Below are 27,680 nucleotides of genomic sequence, written 5' to 3' on the forward strand. Positions count from 1 at the left end.
TGTCCCTACAATGAACATAATCATGAGGCCCAATATCCGCCATGTACAGTCACCACTCTTCATGTGTAGGAATGGCTTTCTTCCCTACTGAAAATTGGCTAACGGAGGATGAAATTTTTATCAACACATAAGGAAATCTGGAGTTTCGGATTTGTAGCGTTCGGACAAGGTGTTCGTGACGTTTCTAGCAGTTAATGAGGCACTTTGTTTTCTACGGGACGATGTATGTTTACAACTGGTCTTCTATTACCGATTTGATCTCGCGGGTTATGTTTTAGAAACTCTGGTTTAGTCAGACGTGCTGGAACGCCCAGATTGTTTGGCTGTACATTATATATCCATGTGGTTGCTATAAAATATCCCAATCCAGTTCAAGCCGTTAAAATAGAGAATCTACAGAAGAACTGTGGGCGTTGTTAGCCTGTAATCTGTTTGTTCGTCTACCCCTCCTCGTATTTCTGCGAACTGTGCCAAATTAGTTATTGTTGCTTCTCTTCCTCTTTTAACGTAACGTCGGGTAACAGTAGGCGTCAGGTTAGAGTTCACTCTGGTATTTGTTCTACAATGGCAACACTGATCGACAAAGAAAAACTACAACGTTCAATTATTGCTCCTACAGCGACATCATCACCTTTAATCTTGAAGAGATCCGCCACATTTATTGGTTATAGTAGGTAAAAAAAAATATTTGCCAAAAGAACCACCGTTCTGTGAGCAACAAACTACGGCACGACAAATAGCGGGAGCAAGCAGTTATTGCCATTTGCGTGATATTTTTAAGTGTCTGGCTTATCGGTTAACAGAACGCTGTAAGATAGCTGGAAGACCGTGCGCGTATCCCCCCCGACGCCTATGTTTCTAACGGTTACTAATACCGGAAGACCCGTTAGACAGACAGGTGCGATTCTACAGTAGCCGCTATCGAAACCGCTCAGAAATCCTTCTAGTCAACGAGAATATTCCCGTTCAATCTAGATGTCTTCACGGCAGAAGACTTAACTCCACCAGAAATCACTGAGAGCTGAAATTCCAACTGAAAAAGGGAATGGAATTCAACAGGAGCCAACGAACAAATGGTGCTCCTCAGTGACAAATGATTTGTCTGTACAGTCACCAGGAAGAACCCAGCAAGAGACACAAATAAAGCTCAGAGTGCTGACGCACGAACAGGTGTAGGCCTAACTATTACTTATCCGCTACCAAAATGTGATCGGTCCACAACAAATAAGAAAACGGTAAGAAAATTCGAGATTTGGTCTGGTGCCCAGTTAAGAAATGCATAGTTAGAAAAACAAGCTAATCCAGACAAAACCAAGAAGACACAAAATAACAGTAACGAAAAACGCAGACTCTCTAGGGCTGATGTGGACTTAACCGATCTATGATCTACAGGAACAACCAGGTCCTAATTCAAGGAGAGGTACGATGTTTTGAATTGCCAGTGGTGTGGTGAAGCGTACAGGGAGCTTATCAAGGAAGACTGAATTGTGATAATTGCTTCGATTGGTGGCGTGAAGAATGAACAGTTTATGAAGGACATGGTGAATTTTCTTTAGATTTATGTTAGTGTGTACTCCTTGACTACATGCCGTGTACTTTTACCAGACAATGTGACTAAGACTACGAACGAGCAATGTCTCATATATTTTGACATTTAGTGTTCGCGCTAAACGTTAGGAGCTATTAATGATGTATTTTGTTCCTGAACAAACCAACAGTGATTTTTTAAAAGTAAAGTTTGTTTTAACCTTGTCATCTACTAGAATTGAGCTGCTAAATGCTAAGTACGTACTCTTTCCCGACTTTCCCTTACATTTACAAGCGATGTCTCTTTCTCTGTCTTATTAAGCTGTATCATTGCAAGTAGATTAATTCTTTCCTTTTATGGACATAATTTCCCGTTTCAATAGTAGAAGCATGCACATATTCTCGATTTACTTGGAAACAAAGAAATCAGGAAGAGTGGAATGAGGCTGAGGCAGTAGTTAAAACTGCCGCCACCGTATTTTAGCCACAATAGCAATTAAGAGGCAAATTCCGGCAGGGTGAGGAATAACGGAGTATGAATTATATAGAGAAATTTAAATAACAATAATTAATAAGAAATATAGAGCGCCGGAATCTGCGGTTCGCGTTTTTTGTTCGCTGAAAGAAGACACACAAGGGGAGCCGTTAGGGGGCCATATCCGTTATTAATGCGGCCCGCTGCGCCATATTTATGTCCAGCGGGTCACGGGTCGCGGACGCCCTAGGCGGCAGCACCAGCGGCGCGAGCGCTTCTACAATATCTCCCTGTGCATCGCGTACTGCGATTTCTCTCAGTGGGTGCAGGGACTTCGTCTCGTCTGTTCCATTTCAGTAAAAACATAAACAGAAGCCAACCAGTGACTTAAAATATCCCATCAAGATTACCCTGAGACCCACAATAGTGTTTTCGGTGTATGAAATGAATACGATCATGTGATCCGAAGATAAGTAAAAGCAGTTTAGAATGTTCCTACAGTAGTAATGGAACATCTATGGAGTGAACATTCAGCCTCGCAGAACTTGAAGGACTTGTCCCTGAGCTCTCTGCAGATTTTGAATATCATTACGTCGCATTATTGACAGATCCCTTCCAAAAGTATCACACATTTTGTAGAGGCACAAGGTAAGATATCTTAACAATTCACAGTCGATATCAGGAATGAATGGGCTTAATGGTTTGAAGATATAATTGCAAGCACAGTTCACTTGTTTGCGATGAGTGTCACAGTTCTTATATCGTTATTTCTTGTGGAATAAGAAAGTGTTTTTTTCCTTATTTGCATTTGCAGTTCCCCATCCGGGGCGAGCTGGCAGCAGCATAGGCGCTGCTCTTCAGCCAAGAGACATGACAAGTAGGAACAAAGATATTTAAAACAATATAAAGAAGAAAACATGGCGGAACATAGGAAAAAAAAGGCGGAACGTAAGTGAAGAAAGCATACAAAAAGCGGTAACTGAAAAACTGAGGTAAAAATCTAGAAAAGTGGATTACACAAGAAAACACACACTGTAAGGATTAAAAGGCACCAGGAAAAGTACGGCCAGAGCTCAGAAAAGCGCAGAACGATTAAAACAGCCACATGATGGATGGTGTAGCACGAAACGATTAAGGACAGCAACTATATACAGGTCGACCACACAATTAAAACCACCTCACTTAATGACACTGTATAGTGGCACCGAACACAACACAAGTCCAGCACACTTGATGATGAATAGAAAACTGGGAGGAGCTGCCAGGGGGGGGGGACAAGGGAGAAAGGAAAAGGAGGCGAGAAGGAAGGGAGAGAAAGGGGGACGAGGTGGGGAACGCGCCGAAAGGGGCCGAGGAGTGAAGCATGGGAGAGGAAAACAGCTGAAGAGGGGGGGGGGGGGGGGGAAGGAGGAAAGTCCTGGTAGGAAGGGTAGGTGTCAAGGTGAAGTTCAACATCCGGGAGACGCTGGAAAGTGCCCTGATGAAGGAGATGGAGGGTGTGGAGGTGGAGAGAGGGAGGGATGCAGCGATAGAGGCGCAGCACTGGGTAGGGGGTGGAGAGGAAGGAGGAAACCAAGGGGTGGGGGGGGGAAAATCAAGCTTGCGGACAGTGTAGAGGATGCATAGATGTTGGAGGAAAAGGAGAAGGTGGGGAAAGGGGATGAGGTCATACAGGAGCATGTTCGAGAAGGAAGGCAGATATGGAAAGCAACGTGGAGCACATGGCGTTCTAGGGTTCTAGGATTTGGAGAGCCTTATAAAAGAAGGTCGGGGGCGAGGGGGTCAGAGATCCAGGCAACGCTGGCATAACAGAGGATAGGCTGGATGAGGGATTTGAAGGTGTGGAGGATGGTGGAAGGATGCAATCCCCATGTCTGGCCAGACGGGAGTTTCAGGAGGTGGAGGTGGGTATGAGCTTTCTGCTGGATGGTCATGAGATGAGGGGATCAGGTGAATTGATGGTCAAGTGTGAGACCAAGGTATCTCAGGGGGAGGGGGGGGGTGGGAGTGAGCTGGATGGGATAACCATAAATGGTTAGGTAGAAATCATGGAAACAGAAGGGGTGGGTGGTGCAGTTTATGATGATCGTCTGGGTTTTGGAGGGTTTGATACGAAGGAACCACTGGTTACACCAAGTGATGAACTGATGAAGGTGGGTTTGGAGGGTACGTTGGACCATTGAAGGGTAGGATAAAGAACCAGGAAGATGGTGTCCGCAGCGTATTGGAGGAGGTGTAAAGGTGAGGGTGGCTTGGGCATATCTGCAGTGTACAGGAGGTAGAGGGGAGAGGATGGGGCCAGCAGTGGGAAAAAAGATACAGGAGTTGGTGTCATGGAGGGTGACGTAGGAAGGACGGCGTGAGAGGAAGGAAGCGACCAGATGGACAAAACTGATAGGCAGGGCATAGATTTGGACTTTAAAGAGGAGACCGGGATGTCATACGTGATCGTAGGCGTTTTGGAGGTCGAAGGAAAGAAAAATGGCGGAGCGACGGGAGTTAAGTTGGAGGGAGAGAATGTGGACGAAGTTAAGGAGTTGGTCATCGGCGGAGAAGGAGGGTCGGAAGTCATACTGGGTAAGGTTATGAAAACATGTCCACCGCTATTTATAGGTTTAGTATTGAGTGTGATCATATTCTCGAGTCTCTGTTTTAATAAATTACTCCATGGTAGCTTTGTGAAATGACTTCCTAGTACGTTAAAGTGAAAGCGCACCAGATAATATAGAATTAGGAGCTATGACGTGCAGTAAATAAGCGATTGTAAGACCTGACATCGTCGGGTACAGAACGTGCAGCAACTCGTATTTTACATTGAGGTGTCAAAACTCAAGGTATAGCTATAGACACATATACAGATAGCGCTAATATCGGGTACGCAAGGTATAAAAGGGCAGTGAATTCGTGCAGCTGACTTTAAGTACTGAGGTGATTCAGGTGAAGCGGCTTTTGACGTGATTATGGACACGACAGGAATTAACAGAATTTGAATGTGGAATGGTAGTTGGACCTGGACGCTTGGGGCATTTCATTACGGAAGTCTTTGGGAAATTCAATATTCGGTGATCCACAGGGTCAAGAGAGTGACGAGAATAACCAGTTTCAGGCATTACCTTTCACCACGGACAACCCAGTGCCCGAAGGCCTTCGCTTAACGACTGAGAGCCATGGCATTTGCGTAATATTTTCAGTGCTAACAGACAAGTAACTCTGCCAGAATTAACCGCAGAAATCGATGTGGGACGTAACGACGAATTTATCCGTTAGCATACTGCCGCGAAACGCGCCGTTAATGGAGTGTCGTGGGAGACGACTGACGCGACTGTCTGCTACCAGCAAGACGTCGCCTACAGCGCCTCTGCTGGGCTCTTTACGATATCGGTTGGACCCTAGACGACTAGGAAACGGTGGCCTGGTCTGAATAAATCCGATTTCGGTGGATAAAAGCTGATGGTGGGGTTCGAGTGTGGCACAGACCCCACTAAGCCAGCAAACGAGGTTGTCAAGAAGCCACTGTGCAAGATGGTGGTGGCTTCATAATAGTATGGACTGTGATTACGTGGAATATACTGTGTCCTCATCGATGTTCGGCTGCTTGGAGACCAATTCCAGCAAGTCATGGACGTCATGTTCCAGAACAACGACGGAAGTTTTATAGATGACAATGCGGCATGTCACCAAGCCATAGTTCAAGAATATTCTGGACAATTCGAGAGAATGGTTTGACCACCCACATCTCACGACATGAATTCCATCGACCATTTATGGGACATAGCCCAGAAGTCAGTTTGTGCACAAAATCTTCCACTTGCAACACTTTCACTATTCGACTTTCCATGAGAGCATGGCTCATATTTTTATGCAGGCAACTTTCAGCTGCTCGTTCAGTCCATGCCCCGTCGAATTTCTGCACTACGCTGGGCAAACGGAGGTCCGACGTGACTGTAGGAGATATACGATGACTTTTGTCACCTCTGTGTATACACTACTGGCCATTAAAATTGCTACACCAAGAAGAAATGCAGATGATAAACGGGTATTCATTGGACAAATATATTATACTAGAACTGACATGTGATTACATTTTCACGCAATTTGGGTGCATAGATCCTGAGAAATCACTACCCAGAACAACCATCTCTGGCAGTAATAACGGCCTTGATACACCTGGGCATTGAGTCAAACAGAGCTTGGATGGCGCGTACAGATACAGCTGCGCATGCAGCTTCAACGCGATACCACAGTTCATCCAGAGTAGTGACTGGCGTATTGTGACGAGCCAGTTGCGCGGCCACCAGTGACCAGACGTTTTCTATTGGTGAGAGATCTGGAAAATGTGCTGGCCAGGGCAGGAGTCTAGCATTTCCTGTATCCAGAAAGGCTCGTACAGGACCTGCAACATGCGGTCGTGCATTATCCAGCTGAAATGTAGGGTTTCGCAGGGATCGAATGAAGGGCAGAGCCACGGGTCGTAGTACATCTGAAATGTAACGTCCACTGTTCAAAGTGCCATCAATGCGAATAAGAGGTGACCGAGATGTGTAACCAATGACACCCCATACCATCACGCCAAGTGACACTCCAGTATGGCGATGACACTTCCAATGTGCGTTCACCGCGATATCGCCAAACACGGATGCGACCGTCATAATGTTGTAAACAGAACTTGGATTCATCCGAAAAAGTGACGTTTTGCCATTCGTGCACCCAGATTCGTCGTTAAATACACAATCGCAGGCGCTCCTGTTTGTGATGCACCGTCAGGGGTAACCGCAGCCATGGTCTCCGAGCTGATAGTCCATGCTGCTGCAAACGTCGTCGAACTGTTCGTGCAGATGGTTGTTGTCATGCAAACGTCCCCATCTGTTGACTCAGGGATCGAGACGTGGTTGCACGATCCGTTACAGCCACGTGGATAAGATGCCTGTCATCTCGACTGCTAGTGATACGAGGCCGTTGGGAACCAGCACGGCGTTCCGTATTACCGTTCTGAACCCACCGATTCCATATTCTGCTAACAGTCATCGGATCTCGACCAACGCTAGCAGCAATGTCGTGAACGATAAACCGCAATCGCTATAGGCTACAATCCGAACTTTATCAAAGTCGGAAACGTGATGCTATGCATTTCTCCTCGTTATACGAGGCATCACAACAACGTTTCACCAGGCAACGCCGGTCAACTGCTGTTTGTGTATGAGAAATCGGTTGGAAACTTTCCTCATGTCAGCACGTTGTAGGTGTCGCCACCGGCGCCAATCATGTGTGAATGTTCTGAAAAGCTAATAATTTGCATATCACTGTATCAACTTCCTGTCGGTTAAATTTCGCGTCTGTAGCATGTCTTCTTCGTGGTATAGCAATTTTAATGGCCAGTAGTGTATAAAATCATTGTTTGCTGATTATCTGTTTTAGTTGCCTAATACTCATCGTGAGATCAGACATCGAAACGAATCAACATATCTCTATAATGTTGGGCTCAACACCATTGTTACTAAATGTAACTCAGAATCATGCTTACTATGAAATCTGTACCAAAATACGTCGTTATTAAGTGTAAAATGTTAGAACACTAACTAGTTCTTATGGTTCCGAACATCAACGGATACGCTTTGAACAACTTATTACTACTGGTGTCTTGCACCCAGTAACAACGATGTTGTGGCAAACATCGTAGTTAGAGACTGATTCTTTACTAAGCATGATTTGAGGATGGTTATTAATTAACTGGAACTGCTTATCAGCAAATCGTAATTTTACATTTTTTATTAAAGACTATTAAAAAATTAACAAATTAGCGATTTATCGCACACTGAAAGGTTTTTAGGCTTGAAGTTCTGCAGTATTTACTTTCTGGTGCCTTTTATTTAACCTTCGTTTATACTTAAAATATTAATCATGAATACTCATTCTCCACATCGTAGTTACTGGTGGTATTCTTCCCTGTTGTGACTAGCTTAAAATAATCAGAATGGTTTAGGTATCTACATAATATGAAGGTAATGACTGTCATATAATTCTTATGTGCGTGTAGAAATTGCTCTAAATGTGCATATAACTGACGAATTAACTACTGCAGACTTCCACCTTACCAAATTTGTGTAGCACTTGTCACGAAAATAATGGTCGTACAGCCACATAAAACAGCCCCACGTTGTTACCCCTATGTATCGATAATAGCAAATCAGCGCCCCTCACTAGCTCAGCACGTTTCGTAGGTATGTACCACGAAAATCTGTTTTCCGGTACTTAGCTATGAAAACGAAATTTTCCAACTCTGACAAATTTTCATCCATAGATTGCACAATTCAGTGCCATTGATATCACTAATAAATAAATGTGTGAAAATAGTGCAAAAGTCTGTGACATTAAAGCTTCGGTCTTAGAGCAAAATGTAAACAACAGTTTAACAATTACGTCACCTGATAATTTTAGTTTAATGTTGTCAACGTGTGCAATATGTCTGCTAAGTCTGTGAGTGGACACAATGATATAAATACATAGGCTGTCAGGAGTATAAGTGATGAGTGAGGACTGTTATTGAATAAAAGTATATCAGCATCTACTTTATTTGCAGACAAATAATTACTGCTATAATAAAATTATATCATCATTTATTTCATTTGCAGACAAATAATTACTGCTATTACTAGCAGTATGTTTTAGGTTCGTTAGTACCTCAAAGTATATGTGGCAAATGCAAGCCATTAAAGAGTTTTTTGAACCCTGGACAGCGTGTCTGGTATTGAAGAGAGGATGCGTGGAGGCAAAAGATTAGTCTATACTGATAGGCATAGTTCACTTTGCAGTATAGGGAAGATTGTTAGACGTAGAGGGAAGGAACTTAACACACTGAGCTGGTACATATTTAGATATCAACTGTCACAATATCTGCAGCTATGCCAATACACACGTATATGGAGTAAGAAAAGTTTAGTGCAAACACCACCAATACAGAACAGGCATGTTCCATGGCTTCCATATAATGCCGTTTCTTTACTGTTGTGGATGCTGAAACTGAATAATATGATACTATTAATACAGCCTAAAGGTCAGTGGTATCAGGAAACTGGTTTACTGGCATTGTTCTTTAAAGGTGGCTATAGAACACTTATTAATTAAACACTTGTTTGGCAGGACAGCACTAGATGTGGCAATACAATGAGAAATGACTAATTATATTGATTAAGAGTCATGACACAATATGGTACTCATATTTAGCTTTGGTGTAGTTTGGTGTGTGGTACCTGACGTCCGATACCTAATACAATGAAATCGAAATACATTTTCTATCTTTTGGCAGTCTGTGTTATTGTTGCCATAACTGACAGTAGTGACGCAGACGCTCCTGGATGACCTATTACTCCGTAAATAGTGACTACTAACTCAGAATGTGTCTTGCAGAAATTACATTGAGCTGGCTGCAGGCACTGAACTGAACTATCCAACAACTGGCTCAGAACTATGTGTTTTGAAGTGCCTCATGTTTTGTGCCTGTTGGCTGAAAACTTTCCGTATCTGCCAACACAAGGCCGAAACGATGTAGTGAAAGCTCAGCAGCGCTCTCTTTGGCGGCAGTGTACGCTGTCGGCGGACCTGTGCAAGTGAGCGCCACCTAGAGGCTGTTGCACGGAACTGAGAGGTTGGATTGGATTGTTTTGGGGAAGGAGACCAGACAGCGAGGTCATCGGTCTCATCGGATTAGGGAAGGACGGGGAAGGAAGTCGGCCGTGCCCTTTCAAAGGAACCATCCCGGCATTTGCCTGGAGCGATTTAGGGAAATCACGGAAAACCTAAATCAGGATGACCGGACGTGGGATTGAACCGTCGTCCTCCCGAATGCGAGTCCAGTGTTTAACCACTGCGCCACTTCGCTCGGTAACTGAGAGGTGCCAGGCGAGTGGTTGTGGTATGAAGTGACAGTCTCTCATGGTACTTGTTGTACCTTGCTATCTAGAATGCATATTTGATGGATGCACGCCAGATGCTCCACCTGGCATTCGCCTGAAGCACCATGCAAATCTCACGCAAAACCACGACGAGGGGGCGGCCACTCAAATGTTTGCCATTTCGACGACTTCCGTAAGCTGGTCTGAGGTGTGAGGCACGAGTCCATTTCCTTCAGTAGGTCACTGGCTGGATGCAGCTGGTTATCACTGCTGAAGGCACTGAAAGAGAGGGGCTGCTGGCTGCATTGGAAGGTCCATCAGACAGCTATTTGTCATAGGTCTTCTGATTCCGTAGAAGAGACCAGCTCAGACGTTCTGAATATATATGCATGTTAGTACGGTCCTACCTGATTTTATGATACGTTGCTACTTCACTCGAAAGTTTTATTTTAAACAAAACATTACTAAGCTGCTCTATGATTATGCTTGGTACTTATGTCTTTTCTTTATTTGTAAACTAAGGGGGTACAGGGTTATTCAGTTTAAAAAAATGTAGATTCGATTGTTGTCGAAATTCAGCATGTGGATATAGGAGTGACTTTAAGACTGACAACACTATTCGGTTTGGTCTTGCATAGAGTTTCTGTACTGAAGATGCAAAGTGTCTCTGTGCTAAGAGAGAAAGATCAATAAAGAATTGTGTTCATTGTACTGTTGAGCCAGCTTCATCATATCTGATTGGTAAGTTAGTAAGAATCTTTCAGCGAGTCCATTGGCCTCAGGATGGAACGAAGCAGTACTGAAGCGTAAACAGTCATGGGTTTCACAAAGTAGGCCAAATTTTGTGAAACCGATGGCCTTTTACACCTCAGTTTCATAAAATAATGTAAATTCCCTATTTTGTGACACCACTGGCAATCTTACGCTTCAGCACCGCATCGTTCCATCCTGAAGCCAGTGGACTTCCACCTCCTTGGGGACTGCCCCCTTACCGTTGGCGACGAGGGTTGTGCGCTCTGCTATGCTGGCGGGAGATTATGCTCCTGTCATGGCCACCCACACCAGATAGGTCTCTCAGGCAGCAGTCCATAATGTAGGGGCGGCAGGGGAGGCTCCGCGGCATAGGCAAGCCAAGAAGCCAACTCTCCCAGAGGAGAAAACCTCGATGACAAACAGGCAAGGGCACTCTACAAAACCTGGGGAGATGGGTCCACAGCTGTAGTGAAAGCAACCATCTCAGGGAGACAACACCAAAAGGGAAACAAATGTGCTGGGATAGCAGAAGGTGGCAGCCCCACCATCTAGCTACCTTGGCCACAGGCCAGAATCCTGTAACGTTATAGCATTAGTTATAACCCCCAAAGCCGGATAAATTTAAGGTAGCCGTGGCACAGAACAGGAAGAGAGCCTACGTGGAATAGACAGTGTATTCAAATTACAATTTGCCTACTTGGAATGTCTTTGTCCCTGCTCGAAAAGATAAAACAGGAGAGCTAGAAAATAAACCAAATACACAAAATATTGACGTGGACATCACAATGAAAACGAAAACCGAATCCAGAGGTTCAACAACAGTAAACAGGTATGAAATGCTCTACAGCTGAGCCCCTCAAAAGGAAATAGCCTGTAGTAGAATTACTGTTCTGTGGAAGAGCGCTTTGACAGACGAAATACACTCTCACACCTTCATCAATAAACAGCTAATTGTGGTCAGAGTAAAGACACCAAGAAAATAAATTTGTAAATTTGTGGTAAGATCTAATGGGAACAAACTGTTTATGTCATCGGTCACTAAGCTTTCACACTACTTAATCTAACTTAAACTAACTTACACTATGGAAAATACACATAGCCATGCCAGAGGGAGGACTCGAACCTCCGACGGGGATAACCACGTAGACCGTGACATGACGCCTAAGGACACGAGGCTACCCCGCGCTCTGACACCAAGAGGTTATCTATCAGTAATAGGAGTATATGCCCCAGAAGAGGGACGGTATGAGGATGGTTCAAACGGCTCTGAGCACTATGGGACTCAACTGCTGAGGTCATTAGTCCCCTAGAACTTAGAACTACTTAAACCTAACTAACCTAAGGACATCACAAAGATCAATGCCCGAGGCAGGATTCGAACCTGCGACCGTAGCGGTCTTGCGGTTCCAGACTGCAGCGCCTTTAACCGCACGGCCACTTCGGCCGGCTACGGTATGACGACTTGACTTCTATGGTACCTCCTCGCAAAGAACCGTATATATATATATATATATATATATATATATATATATATATATATATATATATATATATATATATATATATACTCCTGGAAATGGAAAAAAGAACACATTGACACCGGTGTGTCAGACCCACCATACTTGCTCCGGACACTGCGAGAGGGCTGTACAAGCAATGATCACACGCACGGCACAGCGGACACACCACGAACCGCGGTGTTGGCCGTCGAATGGCGCTAGCTGCGCAGCATTTGTGCACCGCCGCCGTCAGTGTCAGCCAGTTTGCCGTGGCATACGGAGCTCCATCGCAGTCTTTAACACTGGTAGCATGCCGCGACAGCGTGGACGTGAACCGTATGTGCAGTTGACGGACTTTGAGCGAGGGCGTATAGTGGGCATGCGTGATGCCGGGTGGACGTACCGCCGAATTGCTCAACACGTGGGGCGTGAGGTCTCCACAGTACATCGATGTTGTCGCCAGTGGTCGGCGGAAGGTGCACGTGCCCGTCGACCTGGGACCGGACCGCAGCGACGCACGGATGCACGCCAAGACCGTAGGATCCTACGCAGTGCCGTAGGGGACCGCACCGCCACTTCCCAGCAAATTAGGGACACTGTTGCTCCTGGGGTATCGGCGAGGACCATTCGCAACCGTCTCCATGAAGCTGGGCTACGGTCCCGCACACCGTTAGGCCGTCTTCCGCTCACGCCCCAACATCGTGCAGCCCGCCTCCAGTGGTGTCGCGACAGGCGTGAATGGAGGGACGAATGGAGACGTGTCGTCTTCAGCGATGAGAGTCGCTTCTGCCTTGGTGCCAATGATGGTCGTATGCGTGTTTGGCGCCGTGCAGGTGAGCGCCACAATCAGGACTGCATACGACCGAGGCACACAGGGCCAACACCCGGCATTATGGTGTGGGGAGCGATCTCCTACACTGGCCGTACACCACTGGTGATCGTCGAGGGGACACTGAATAGTGCACGGTACATCCAAACCGTCATCAAAACCATCGTTCTACCATTCCTAGACCGGCAAGGGAACTTGCTGTTCCAACAGGACAATGCACGTCCGCATGTATCCCGTGCCACCCAACGTGCTCTAGAAGGTGTAAGTCAACTACCCTGGCCAGCAAGATCTCCGGATCTGTCCCCCATTGAGCATGTTTGGGACTGGATGAAGCGTCGTCTCGCGCGGTCTGCACGTCCAGCACGAACGCTGGTCCAACTGAGGCGCCAGGTGGAAATAGCATGGCAAGCCGTTCCACAGGACTACATCCAGCATCTCTACGATCGTGTCCATGGAAGAATAGCAGCCTGCATTACTGCGAAAGGTGGATATACACTGTACTAGTGCCGACATTGTGCATGCTCTGTTGCCTGTGTCTATGTGCCTGTGGTTCTGTCAGTGTGATCATGTGATGTATCTGACCCCAGGAATGTGTCAATAAAGTTTCCCCTTCCTGGGACAATGAATTCACGGTGTTCTTATTTCAATTTCCAGGAGTGTATATATATATATATAACGTAAGCAAAAAATGATTATCTGGTAATGGCAGAAGATTTAAATGCAAGAGTGTGTGACACCCCCGTGGAGAATATTATTGTTATGAATAATAATAGATACACATTGAAGGCGTCCTCATTAATCAATGAGCTAAGAGTAACAAATACATTCTGCAGGCGTAAAGAGATCCACACATATATACCTGGTCAGCTGGAGGCTCTGCCACAATTATATTATAGATCACGTAATTGCAAATAAGAAGGCTTGGTCTTTAGTACATGTCAGAAGGCTCTTCAGAGATCCAGATGTCGCTTCAGATCATTTCATTACTTAAAAGCCAACATTTAAAGAAGAGAGTATCCGGTTTAAGTATCAAAGCACATAATATCAAAAAGGAATGGAATAATATAAAGGAAGCACTAATTGAAGTTGCAACAGAGGCATTTGGCACAAGAAAGAAAAATTTTTTCAAAGGGGGCCTGAGATAATAGAATGATGAAATATGTAGCCTAACTGAAGATAAGAAACATGCCTACTTAAAAGTGTTGAATCCCCCAAACGATCAAGATTAGATTATAGAAGGAAATCAGTTCTAGTCAAACAAGTTAAAAACCTTAGTTGGGAAAATGTACTACAGATATTGAAAATGATGTAAGAGGAAAAGGCAAAGAATAGAAAATGATGAAACATTTAAACAAATAAAATAAGGACAGTCTGCAAATAAACACACAACCTGAATCTAATTGGTTACAATAGTATAAAACACTCTGGACGGATGTGCAAGTTACAGAGGTGGTTCGGTCTGAACCAGATATGAATGTAGACTACATACCGCTGGAGGAGCTGCAGGAGACAGTAACGTCTGACGAGAACAAGAAGACTTCAGGATTTGGCAAAATCAGTACAGAGCGGATAGATATGCACCAAATATTGCAAAAATAAGAATACTCAATTTTATGAATATGTGCTGGCAAAATGGTTATATACCTGAAGAGGGGAATACAGCCCAGATATGCCCAATTTATAAGAAAGATAACAGACATGAATGTCAGAACTACAGAGGTATTAGCCTTCGGAATTCATGTTATAAATTGTGTGCTGGAAATTTAACAAAACGACTATCGCTAATCTGCGAAAATGTACAATCTGATGCTCATCATGGTTTACGAAAACGCAGATCATGTTCGGACTGTATCTTCACCACGAATGACGTAACCAGAACTTGGTTATAGAGAATGAAACATTTAAAATTAACGGTGAAAATGTTGGAACAATATTTTTTGATGACGACCAGAATGAAAATGACTTAGAAGAAGCTGTCTTTAATTTAAGTAAAATAGCCAGAGGATACAGTCTGAATGTCTCTTTCACAAAGGGAAGATCGATGGAATTTTTAAAACACCAGCCCATGCGAGTTAAGATTGAAACTGACGAGCAGGTCACAGAGAAAGCTAATACATTTAAATATTTAGGGTGTGGTGTTACGTAGAGGGTAACTGTTTCTGTGGAACTATATACAGAAATCTGGGAAAGAAAGTACTCAGAGATTACTAAAGTTCTTTAAGGTCATGGCTATACCAGCAATGCTCTATGGATACTAAAACTTGGCCGGCCACTATGACCGAGCGGTTCTAAGCGCTTCAGTCCGGAACCGCGCTGCTGCTACGCTCGCAGGTTCGAATCCTGCCTCGGGCATGGATGTGCATGATGTCCTTAGGTTAATTAGGTTTCAGTACTTCTAAGGGGACTGATGACCTCAGATGTCAAGTCCCATAGTGCTTAGAGCCATCTGAAACATTTGCGAAAACTGGGCTTTTAAGATGAGAAGAAATCAGACGCATGTGAAATGAATTTCCTTAGATACGTGGATGGATATAACTTGATAGATAAAAAGAGAAATGATGACATCCGAGGTGAGCTAAATATGCAAAACACAACTGACATGATAACACGATACTAGTTGAGATGTAAAGAACGTATAGACCGTATGCCAGATGCAAGAATCGTTAAAGTCATAAAACAATATAAAGCCAAAGAGCCAAAAGATCTTTAGGAAGACAGATCCTTGATGAAGACGTAGTTTAAATTCCCGATAAAGAAACTGTGTGTCATTATCAATGAGAGCAGATTTCGGCATTCCTTCAATATAAAAGTCCCTTGACAAGGTCAGACTATATTTTGTTGAAGTTGCCAATGCAGTCTGTATCAAAAACAGACAATCTCTGTCCGAACAGGCATTGAAGGCCCAACGATACCGGCCGGCCGCCATGTCATCCTCAGATTTTAGGTGGATGCGGAGGGGCATGTGGTCAGCACACCGCTCTCCGGTCGTTGTCAGTTTTAGTGACCGGTGCCGCTACCTCTCAATCAAGTAGATTCTCAACTGGCCTCACAAGGGCTGAGTGTATTCCGCTTACTAATAGCAATAGGCAGACCCGGATTATGGCCCATTCAAGTGCTATTCAAGCCCGACAGACCTTAACTTCGGTGATCTGACGGGAATTGGTGTTACCACTGAGGCAAGGCCGTTGGTGACATCTGTATCGCAAGTGGAATTTTGAAGAAAGCATATACGAGGACGAATCAGTAGCTTCTGGGAAACGACTGCAGCCGGCCGGTGAGGGCTTGCAGTTCTAGGCGCTTCAGTCTCAAACCGCGTGACCGCTACGGTCGCAGGTTCGAGTCCTGCCTCGGGCATGGATGTGTGTGATGTCCTTAGGTTAGTTAGGTTTAAGCAGTTCTGAGTCTAGGGGACTGATGACCTCAGATGTTAATTCCCATAGTACTCAGAGCCATTTGAACTATTTTTGAAACGACTGCAAATTCAGTAAGCAGACGTGACGTGGCCACGGAAACTATTGACTCCAATTATTGACGTAAGGCGACCTGATTTCAATGCGTTTTTCAATATTTTTCCAGCAGCAATGATCCCTGGCAATGTATTTGGTGTGACCTATGTCGCAATGGCAGTGATGTAGCTTCTGTAGTACCTCAGGTTTACGCATGACAGGCATAACCATTTCTCAGATGATTCCGAATATATCAGAATGACGCCTTTCAACACATTAACTGCGTGTCTCGTATTCCAATAGTATTTAGTGTCTGACTTATTAAGGTATTTCTTCGCATTAGGTCACTCTGTTTGGATATACTGAGACAAAACAGGATCTTCAGGCACAAGCTTGGCAATTTACTCCACAGTGTCTTGATTACCGATATCTGCTGAGAAAGAAAACATGGTACTGGTAGATGTGAAAGCAAGTCTGCGTTTGCGTGCTGTGCTGTGGACGTGGACGTAATTTCACAGTCGTAATTCCACAAAAGTAGTGGCCAGCGCTGCGCTATGTAGGAAAGGTATTGTTCGATTCAAAGGTAGCGACTGAAGGTTTATGGTCTGTGAGAAGGGTCAGTTTACGTCCATAAATGTAGTCACGAAAATCCACTGCAGATACAATCGCGCGGTCCTCTATCGATCTGACATTAATTTCTCTGTGCCACTGTTATTATCTTCGAAGCGAACGCTAATGGACGTTCGGGACAATGGTGTCGACGCAACAAAACAGCTCCTAACACACAACCTGAAGCAGCAGCACCAAATGTGAACGTTTTGCTCGGATCACATATGGTAAGATGTTTTCCGTCATGCAAATATTATTGTAATTTTTTAAGTGAGCTTTGGCGTTCTTTGGCCCATTTACATTTTACACCTTTACGTAACAACTTGTGCGAGGAACTTCCCATAATAATTTATCCATTCCAACACCGAACATATTTCCTTGACGTCCTTGAGTGGCGGAGACTTTATGAATGGTGTCATTATGATGCAGCGTCGGCTTGATTCCGTGTGGAGACATACACTGAAGCGCCAAAGGAACTGTTATAGGCGTTAGTATTCAAAGACAGGGATATTTAAACGGGCAGAATAAGGTGCTGCGGTCAGCAACGCCTATATAAGACACATGTCGGGCGCAGTTGTTAGATCGGTTACTGCTGCTACAATAGCAGGTTATCAAGATTTAAGTGAGTTTGAACTTGGTGTTATAGACGGTGCACGAGCGATGGGACACAGCATCTCCAAGGTAGCGATGAAGTGGGGAATTCCCCGTACGACCATTTCACGAGTGTACCGTGAATATCAGGACTCCGGTAAAACATTAAATCTCCGGCATAGCCTCGGCTGGAAAAAGATTCTGGAAGAAAAGAAGCAACGACGACAATTCAACGTGACAGAAGTGCAATCCTTCCACAAATTGCAGTAGATTTCAATGATCGGTCATCAACAAGTCTCAGCGTGCGAACAATTCAACGAAACATCACTGACATGGGCTTTCGGAGCTGAAGGCCTACTCGTATAGCCTTGATGACACAGAGGTTTACGCCTCTGCTGGGCACTCCAACACCGACATTAGAGTGTTGATGTCTAGAAACATGTTGCCTGGTCGGACGAGTCTCTTTTCAAATTGTGTCGAGCGAATGGACGTATACGGGTATGGAGACAACCTCAAGAATCCATGGGACCCGCATATCAGCAAGGGGCTGCTCAAGCTGGTGAAGGCTCTGTGATGGTATGGGGCGAGTGCAGCTGGAGTGATGTGGAACCCCTGATACGTCTAAATACAGCTCTGGCAGGTGACACGTACGAAAGCATCCTGTCTGATCACCTGCATCCATTCAAGTCCCTCGTGGGTTCCGATGGACTTGGGCAATTGCAACAGGACAATGCGATACCTCACACTTCCAGAATTGCTACAGAGTGGCTCAAGGGAACACTCTTTCGAGTTTAAACACTTCCTCTAGCCATCAAACTCCCCAGACATGAACATTATGGAGCATATCCGGAATTCCTTGCAACGTGTTGTTCTGAAGAGATCTCCACCCCCTCGTACTCTTACGGATTTATGGACAGCCCTGCAGGATTCATGGTGTCAGTTCCCTCCAGCACTACTTCAGGCGTGGGTCGAGTCCAAGCCACGTCGTGTTGCGGCACTTCAGCGTGCTCGCGGGGCCCTACACGATATAAGGCAGGTGTTCCAGTTTCTTCGGCTCTTCAGTGTACGTGACCCAAAGAAGATGCACTTGTGTTCCTTGCACTTCAAATTTGCCGTCTGTATACATTCCCAATTCTCTAACAGTTCCAGGGGAGTTCTGCATGAGTCATATTGGCAACGTTGTTGACAACAGTGAGAAGAGACCTCTATTAAAGTGATGTGGCTTATAAAGAGGTAAACAGAGCAAATTTTTCGCAATATGTGTAAAAACGGTTGAGAAGCTCTTGCGCTTAAATACACGGCTGTAACAAGCAATAGTGTCAAAACAAAAACAGTTCAAGGAAATATTATCAATTTATAAGAGGCTCATTCCTTGACGAGGAAACAGCAAATATTATAAGACAAATGCAAATTGGGCACAGAGAAGAGGTTGGGGTGTGGAAGAGGGAGTTGGTCATCATGTGTACTAAATCTTGTTTATATCCATTGTTAGTAGCAATGGCATTTCTTGCATTAATTTCAGTTTGTAGGGCGCTAGGAGAAAATGGTGTTGTAATGGGATGATTCATAAGAGGATGAAAGAATACTAATTCGTATGCATGTCGATGAGAAGAATCAGCTGGGATAATACTACCCGAGTAAGATGCCTTAAGGAAGACATTAAACCTGCTGCTGTTATCTGCTACAGATATTTTAAGATCAAGGCAGATAAGCTACACGTTTTCGTTCTGGATTTCTTCTGGAAAGCTATTTTCTTGTGAAAATTATTGAATGGCTGAACCACAGTTCTAATTTACGGCCATTGGCATCAAAAGTAATTATTATGTCGTCTACATAAAGAGCATAAAAGAGTATTTTTCTTTGTAATTCTGAGTTAAAACTGAAGAAATCACATCGCATAGAATTAACGCTCAGCTAGGATTCCAGCAAAGTGCTAGCCATCACTGGGCCATATGATTGTACATAAAATTTACCATTAAATGTCAAATAATTATATTTAGCTGCCATCTGTAACAAATTAATAAGCTCGGGAAATTGTGCTTCAGTTAATTTTTTGTAGACCTTACTACAGTAAATTCTTCTTGACAATGTTCACTTTAACAACATTACCGACCAGATTAACGTTCATATTTGAGGTCATGATCTCGGTGTTCTCCAGTACTACATTTGGTATGTGTTGTTTATGTCTTTCTTAATTCAGGAAATTGTGGGCAGAAATTTCTTATAACTACATGAATAACCTGTAGAGAACTTGTATCCAAGGTGCTACATGGTGGCGATGGAGGAAAGGAAGAGAGATGAACTGGGGGCCATAAATCCTGAGTGAAATGACATGGCTGTGAGAGTGATTCTAGGAAGAAGCGCTCAGTGGATCGTACCTACAGAGGGACTTCTGGCCAAAACACTCTCCTCCTTCTGCTTAAGATCAGAGAGAAGGGCGCCGGTTCGCAAAACATTTTACCTGGGCCAGGCGACAGTCCATCGCGAAGGCGGCCAATTGGCAGGAAGTTGCTGGAGGAAGCCATTTAAAAGAGAGTACTGTAAACTGAGCCTTTGTGCAAACGGTGAGAAGATCAGAAGACTCCGTGCATGTTATAAGCTGGGACAATACAGACAGAGCGGCTGGTGCACGTTTTTAGTGGAGGAGAGAATGCAATCCCCCAATCCACCAGGAAGTCGCCAACTTTTTTTAGCGAGCGTTAAAAATATATTTCATGGGCACGACTTTGGTTCAAATGGTTCAAATGGCTCTGAGCACTATGGGACTTAACATCTGTGGTCATCAGTCCCCTAGAACTTAGAACTACTTAAACCTAACTAACCTAATGACATCACTCACATCCATGCCCGAGGCAGGATTCGAACCTGCGACCGTAGCAGTCGCGCGGTTCCCGACTGAGCGCCTAGGGGCACGACTTTCTGAGAAACTTAACAGCCTTCTTTCAGAAACAGGGTCGCTCGGAGTGGCGGCGCGGTTTGAGGCGTCATGTCACGGACTGCGCGGCACCTCCCGCCGGAGGTTCGAGTCCTCCCTTGGGGATGGGTGTGTGTGTTGTTCTTTCCATAGGTTAGTTTGAGTAGTGTGTAAGTCTAGGGACCGATGACCTAAGCAGTTTAGTCCCTTAGGAATTCAAACAAATTTACACACTCAGAAACAAGAAATGGTCGACCAGGAAAAATTAGACCTCTCCGTAAATGAGGGACCGTGAACCCATCTAAGTAGATGTTTTTTGCCAAAACATAGGCATGCGTACTGTGAGAACGGCGCCTCCCTAGTGTAAAATACTGTATTTTTAGACAGGTTTGAAGTCTCTGACTGGCTCCCCTCAGGGAGACTTTTCCCCCCAGCGTGGGATCACCAGTGCTGTGACTGGATTGGCTATCAGGCCCACAGAACACTCAAGAGGGGAGATTAAATGAGCAGAAAGTTCGATTGCTTTAAGCAATGTGAGGGCGGTTTCGTTGTTGCTAATTCGGCCCCTGAAACGAAGCTTGGTGTGACGACTCTTTGCCTACTTCGTCTTCTGGTCCTCTCTTGATGGAGAACTTCACCTCCTTCGCTAGTGGTGAGACTTTGGCCTGCATCTAGTGGTTAAGAGCCAATAGCAGTTTTCAACTGTGCCGACAGTCGAATTGCGTGTCATCTCGGACATAGTATGTGACGGCGGTGAACTTATTCGTCCTTTGTCGGCCGTCTGACGTTCGACAACTCCAGCACACACCGTCGTATCTGTGAGTCAACTGGGTTGGCCAGGCCAGCGAACGGGTGTACCTCACACTGAAATCTGCTCCCCTACTTGCAGCGAAGTACCGTAGGTGTCTAGAAGAGCGTAACGTTCCAAAATATTGTAAAAGGGCACTGGTCATTCCCGTTTTCAAGAAGGACGTCGAAGAGATGTGCAGAACTATAGACCTATATCTTTAACGTCGATTAGTTGTAGAATTTTGGAACAAGTATTATGTTCGAGCATAATGACTTCTCTGGAGACTAGAAATGTACTCTGTAGGAATCAGCATGGGTTTCGAAAGAGACGATCGTGTGAAACCCAGCTCGCGCTATCCGTCCACGAGACTCAGAGGGCCATAGACACGGGTTCCCAGGTAGATGATGTGTTCCTTCACTTCCGCAAGGCATTTGATACAGTTTTCCACAGTCGTTTAATGAACAAAGTAAGAGCATATGGACTATCAGACCAATTGTGTGATTGGATTGAAGAGTTCCTAGATAACAAAACACAGCATGTCATTTTCAATGGAGAGAAGTCGTCCGAAGTAATAGTGATTTTAGGTGTGCCGCAGGGGAGTGTCGTAGGACCGTTGCTATTCACAATATACATAAATGACCCTGTGGATGACATCGGAAGTTCACTGAGGCGTTTTGCGGATGATGCTGTGGTATATCGAGAGGTTGTAACAATGGAAAATTGTACTGAAATGCAGGAGGATCTGCAGCGAATTGACGCATGGTGCCGGGAATGGCAATTCAGTCTCAATGCAGACAAGAGTAATGTGCTGCGAATACATATAAAGAAAAATCCTTTATCATTTTGCTACAATATAGCAGGTCGGCAACTGGAAGCAGTTAATTCCATAAATTACCTGGGAGTAGGCACTAGGAGTGATTTAAAATGGAATGACCATATAAAATTAATCGTCGGTAAAGCAGATACCAGACAGATTCATTGGAAGAATCATATAGAAATGCGGAACGAAACCAAAGGAAGTAGGTTATTGTACACTTGTTCGCCCACTGCTTGAATATTGCTCACCAGTATGGGATCTGTACCAGATAGGATTGATAGAAGAAATAGAGAAGACCCAACGGAGCGCAGCGTGCTTCGTTACAGGATCATTTAGTAATCGCGAAAGCGTTACAGAGATGACAGATAAACTCCAGTAGAAGACTCTGCAAGAGAGACGCTCAGTAGCTCGGTACGGGCTTTTGTTAAAGTTTCGAGAACGTTCCTTCACCGAAGAGTCAAGCAGTATATTGCTCCCTCGTACGTATATCTCGCGAAGAGACCATGAGGATAAAATCAGAGAGATTAGAGCCCACACAGAAGCATACCGACAAACTTTCTTTCCTCGAACAATACGAGACTGGAATAGAAGGGAGAACCGATAGAGATACTCAAAGTACCCTCCGCCACACACCGTCAGCAGGCTTGTGGAGTATGGATGTAGATGTAGATGTAGATTTAAGGGCTCTGATAGGGAAGTTTGCCGCGTTCTTCTAATAATCAGAACGTCAGACCATGTAGTTTTCATATTTTCGTGAAGCCTCACAACATTACACCACACCGTTCCTCCTCGCCGCGTGGCGTTGTTTGCTGCTCCCTGAATAAAGGTGAAAGCGTACAATACAGCTGTACTGGCTTATGGTTGTTAAATGATACTCGCAGCTCCCTGTTCTAAGTGAAACATAGTTTGTGGTATACTTAGTCGTAGCTGATTCCATTTGAATAGAGTTGGGCCTCACAGTGGAGTCATGTAAACAAGTCAGATTATTTTGAAAAAAGGATTAATTCAGGGGAAAATTTGTATTGCTTCCACCCCACTGTATGCTTTGTCAGTCAAACAACATTCCTTTTCTGATTTGTGTTTGTGATTTTTGTGTAAGATTTGTCAAACAGTTGTAGTTACAAAAAGGATTACTTAAACTTGTCATTATTTTGTAAACTTAAATACGCCACTGTTCTCTTTCATACTCCCTTAACTATGAACTATTTCCATTTTAACAATCTTAATTAAATTAAATAACTTGATTACCAATTTGAGCTGTGAAAGTGACCATAGGCATAGACAATAAAAGTGCCTTCAGTAAATTCACTTATTCATATATAAATGAAACCTGGTAGTCAAGAAAGGCAGGATTCGGTTAAGATTGTGGACGGGACCGTAATCAGTTAGTGTTGGTTCCCTTTTACAATTACACACATTTTATTTTAATACAATAATTGCAGACTTAGTCATAAATAAAGGTATCACACATTATTAATGAAGGAATAAACAACTGTGTAATTAATAGTGCTTTCAGTGCGTTACAATTTACCAAATGAGCAAAAAAATCCAGACACAGCAAATAATATTTTAAAAACGAGCCGATGTGATCCCAGTTAGACTTTTAAGGCAAGTAACCACAGTCACAACTGAAGACCTTTAACGCCAAGAACGGCAATTATAAACAATTTAACAAGCATACTGTAAAACAGCAATGTAGTAGCAAGGTTAAGTTAAGAAGACAGGCGACTGATCACCAAACGGGTGAAGCAAATGAGGGTAATCTTGGTAGCACAACCATTTAAACCTGCTGTAACGCCAAGAATGGCAGTTATATACAAATTAAAAAGAAGACATACAGCAAAACAGCAACTACAACAGCGTAGGTTAATTTAAAAGGAAAAGCAACTGATCACCAAACAGGTGAGACAAAATGATGGTAAACATGGTTGCACAATCATTTAAACCTGCTGTAACGCCAAGAATGGCAATTATAAAAAAAACAGCAAATACAATAATAAAACACAATGGCCAGTCACAAATGGTGCACCAGGAATCGACCTCTGAGTAGGTACAGCAAAAAAAAGGAAAAAAACACTTTCGTGAGCGATGAGATAGGCAGCCAAGAATTGCATTCACTTCAAAAAATGGTAACTCAGACAAGTGGCAGTCTAACGAATGACTAATGATAATCTTTCTGAGCTAACCTGACGTCCAATAAACCAAATTCAAAGATGTAAAAATACGCCAAAGCCGGAACCGGCGGTCTGGACTCCACCCGCAGAATACTGTGCTTAGAGCGCCCGGAACGAGACAGGAGTCACTACCACCAGAGTAGAAGAATCGCAAATCAACTTACAATCAAGAAAGCTGTCAAAACTACACGCCTCACCGGAGGCGAGGAAACGTACACGGCCGTTACATACACTAACCCCCAGGGCAGGTAACTGGGGCGTTAGCAGCCACGAGGTAGGAAAAATACCTCTGGTTGAAGTTGAGAAATAGTAAAAAACTGAATACAATAAATAATAATTAGAAGCCCAGTAAGGCTAATCAGATCCACCTTACCCAAGCACTCCACACGATGCTCTTCGCCTCGGCAACACTACGAGCGCCTGCCGCTGTGGCCAAGCGGTTCTAGGCGCTTCAGTCGGGAACCGCGCTGCTGCTACGGTCGCAGGTTCGAATCCTGCCTCGGGCATGGATGTGTGTGATGCCGTTAGGTTAGTTAGGTTTAAATAGTTGTAAGTCTAGGGGACTGATTACGTCAGATGTTAAGCCCCATAGTGCTTAGAGCCATTTGAACCATGTGAACACTACAAGCAGCAACACGAACCCAAGTCACTGGAGAATCGCAAGAACTCACAATGGTGAAAGTTTCTCTACTTGAATCCAAATGCAGTCAATTTAAAACTTGCAGGATCTGGTTTACGAGAAGGTCATGCACCCTCGTGACCACAGGCCTTCGATCCGGCAGTCCATGCGTGCCGCCAGCGGTCCCAGCGTACTCTCGCACTGCGCGGACCTGGCTTCACCTGAGTCCCCAACCGAACTGCACACTGACACGACCCGGAAGAAGCACGACGTCGCCCCAAAGATAGGGCCACAATTACTACATATCGATAACCGCCGTTGCTGCCACTAGTGGACAGGCAACGCTTGCGAAACCAAGTGGCGCCAGTCATCACGAGAAGAAGACAAATAACCGCAACCATATCAACTAAACGTTTCAGTCTGGCCTCCAACAAAGGACAGAAACCTACAAACAGCACCAATGCAAGTTGCAGTATGGCTCAATAAAAATTAAGGGCTTAGCTCACGATTTGGAGGTTATGTTAATTGTCAAATCAGTAGGTACTAAGTCAAAATGAGACCAACCTAGTTTCCGGTGTAAATTTTATTGTTCTTATTTTGTTTTTAAGTCAGTTGAAACTTTTCTAACAAGCTGTCAGTATTAGCTAAACATTGCTGTATTTGTTTTTGCAGGTTAACGATGAGATAGATAAAAGTGTAAGGCTCTTTTTAGAAAAACATCGTTAAGGTCACTACCGATCCTACTGTTCACATGCAAAAATAAGTAAGTTTTAAAACTGTCGTAACCGCTGTCAAGGTTTAATAAACTTTTTTTTTAAACTAGTTGGCTGTTATTTCCAATCGATTAATTTAGAATTTCTAATTTTCGGGTCGTGCCGTGAAGGTAGCTTGGCGATGCTGACCGTTGACGTGTAATGAGTACGTCAGGGGCTGTACTGTATTGATTCTGCAGATAAATGTGTTTGTTCACATGCCCAAATAAGCGGCAGTCTTGTAAATTCGCGCTTGTTGGACTAGGCAGGTCCTTCTTTAATTTACTGCCAAGAGACAGCGTGATAAGTATGTTCCAAATAAGTTAGTCTGTGTAACATTCCAAACGGAACATTTTCACAATGAGCCAGGCTCTGAGACTGATAAAACAACAATTCTTAGGTTTGGTTTGACATCCTGAAATACAGACAAAGTCTTTGTCTAGGAACAGCAACGTAACGTAGCGAGGCAAAATATTTCGGAGGCATTTATTTAATGTCAGAATAAGAGAGAGTCACAGGTTTACAAGAACGTGACAATTTCTCTAGCAGTTTAAATACAGTGGGACCTGATATGTTAATAAAAATTATTTTCCTTTCACATCACATGATAGTCCTGTTCCAGATGTCTGAAGTAGCTTTCCAGGTCTCAACTTTCCTATCGAACGGCCGGCTGGTGTGGCCGAGCGGTTCTAGGCGCTTCAGTCTGGAACCGCGCGACCGGTACGGTCGCAGCTTCGAATCCTGCCTCGGGCATGGATGTGTGTGATGTCCTTAGGTTAGTTAGGTTTAAGTAGTTCTATGTCTAGTGGACTGATGACCTCAGATGTTAAGTCCCATAGTGCTCAGAGCCATTTGAACCCTATCGAACGCCGGAAAAGGTGGTGCCAACGTCTTAAATTTCAGGAGCTGATTTTGGCTTTCGCCGTTGTTCTCTTCAAATCGGACATAGCGCAGCATCATGAGCTCCTGGAGTGCTGACACTTGGTGCAATAAAACTGAATTGTCTGTTGATTCGGAACTGTGTGCGTGTTCTCGGCGCCTCGTGTTTTGTTCCTGTCGGCGGAAGAATTTTCATGTCTGCCAGTAAAAGGCAGAAGCAATGTGGTTTACGGTCGACAGCGCTCTCTTTGCCGGCTGTCCACCGTATCGGCAGATGTGTATGATGCACTGAATGACATGTCACGGGCCGGCCGGAGTGGCCGAGCGGTTAAAGGCGCTACAGTCTGGAACCGCACGACCGCTGCGGTCGCGGTTCGAATCCTGCCTCGGGCATGGATGTGTGTGATGTCCTTAGGTTAGTTAGGTTTAAGTAGTTCTAAGTTCTATGGGACTTATGACCACAGCAGTTGAGTCCCATAGTGCTCAGAGCCATTTGAATTTTGACATGTCACGGAAGTCCGGTATTTGAGCGCCATCTGGGGGCTGCTGCCCTGAACCGAGAGGTGACAGTGTAGTGACGTCCTCTCTAGGAATGCTGTGTACCTGCCGCTTGTTGTACAACATTTGCATTTTTCGGTAACGCAGAAACTTTACTGTGTTTTACGGAGTTAATTGTTAGTATAAGCAACGCTGAGGAACTGTTGTTGGTGTGGATGCAAATTGAGATACGACAAAGAGGCTAAAGCACTTTTAATTGATAAATACCCCAATAGTACACTTATCATATTAATAAGATGTGGGAAATGGTAGGAAATAAAATAGATGAATCCTGGATAAACTGAAAGAAGCAGAGCTTGTTGGGAGATTCAGATGATTGGCTGAAACGGCCGAAACGGAAACAATAGAAGAATAATGGGTAGTTTTGAGACTTGAAATTGAGAAGACAGTAGAGTATCACGTAGGTAAAAGGACAAAGGTTAGCTGAATTTCGTAGATAACCCAGGAGATACAGTATTTATCTCAAGCACGGAGAAAATATAAAATTGTAGCAAATGAAACAGGTGGAAGGGGCTGTAGTTGTATAAAAATGAGGTTGACAGAAAGTGCAAAAACGCTA

This window comes from Schistocerca piceifrons, chromosome 1 (assembly GCF_021461385.2).
Source record: "Schistocerca piceifrons isolate TAMUIC-IGC-003096 chromosome 1, iqSchPice1.1, whole genome shotgun sequence".
Classification (NCBI taxonomy): domain Eukaryota; kingdom Metazoa; phylum Arthropoda; class Insecta; order Orthoptera; family Acrididae; genus Schistocerca; species Schistocerca piceifrons.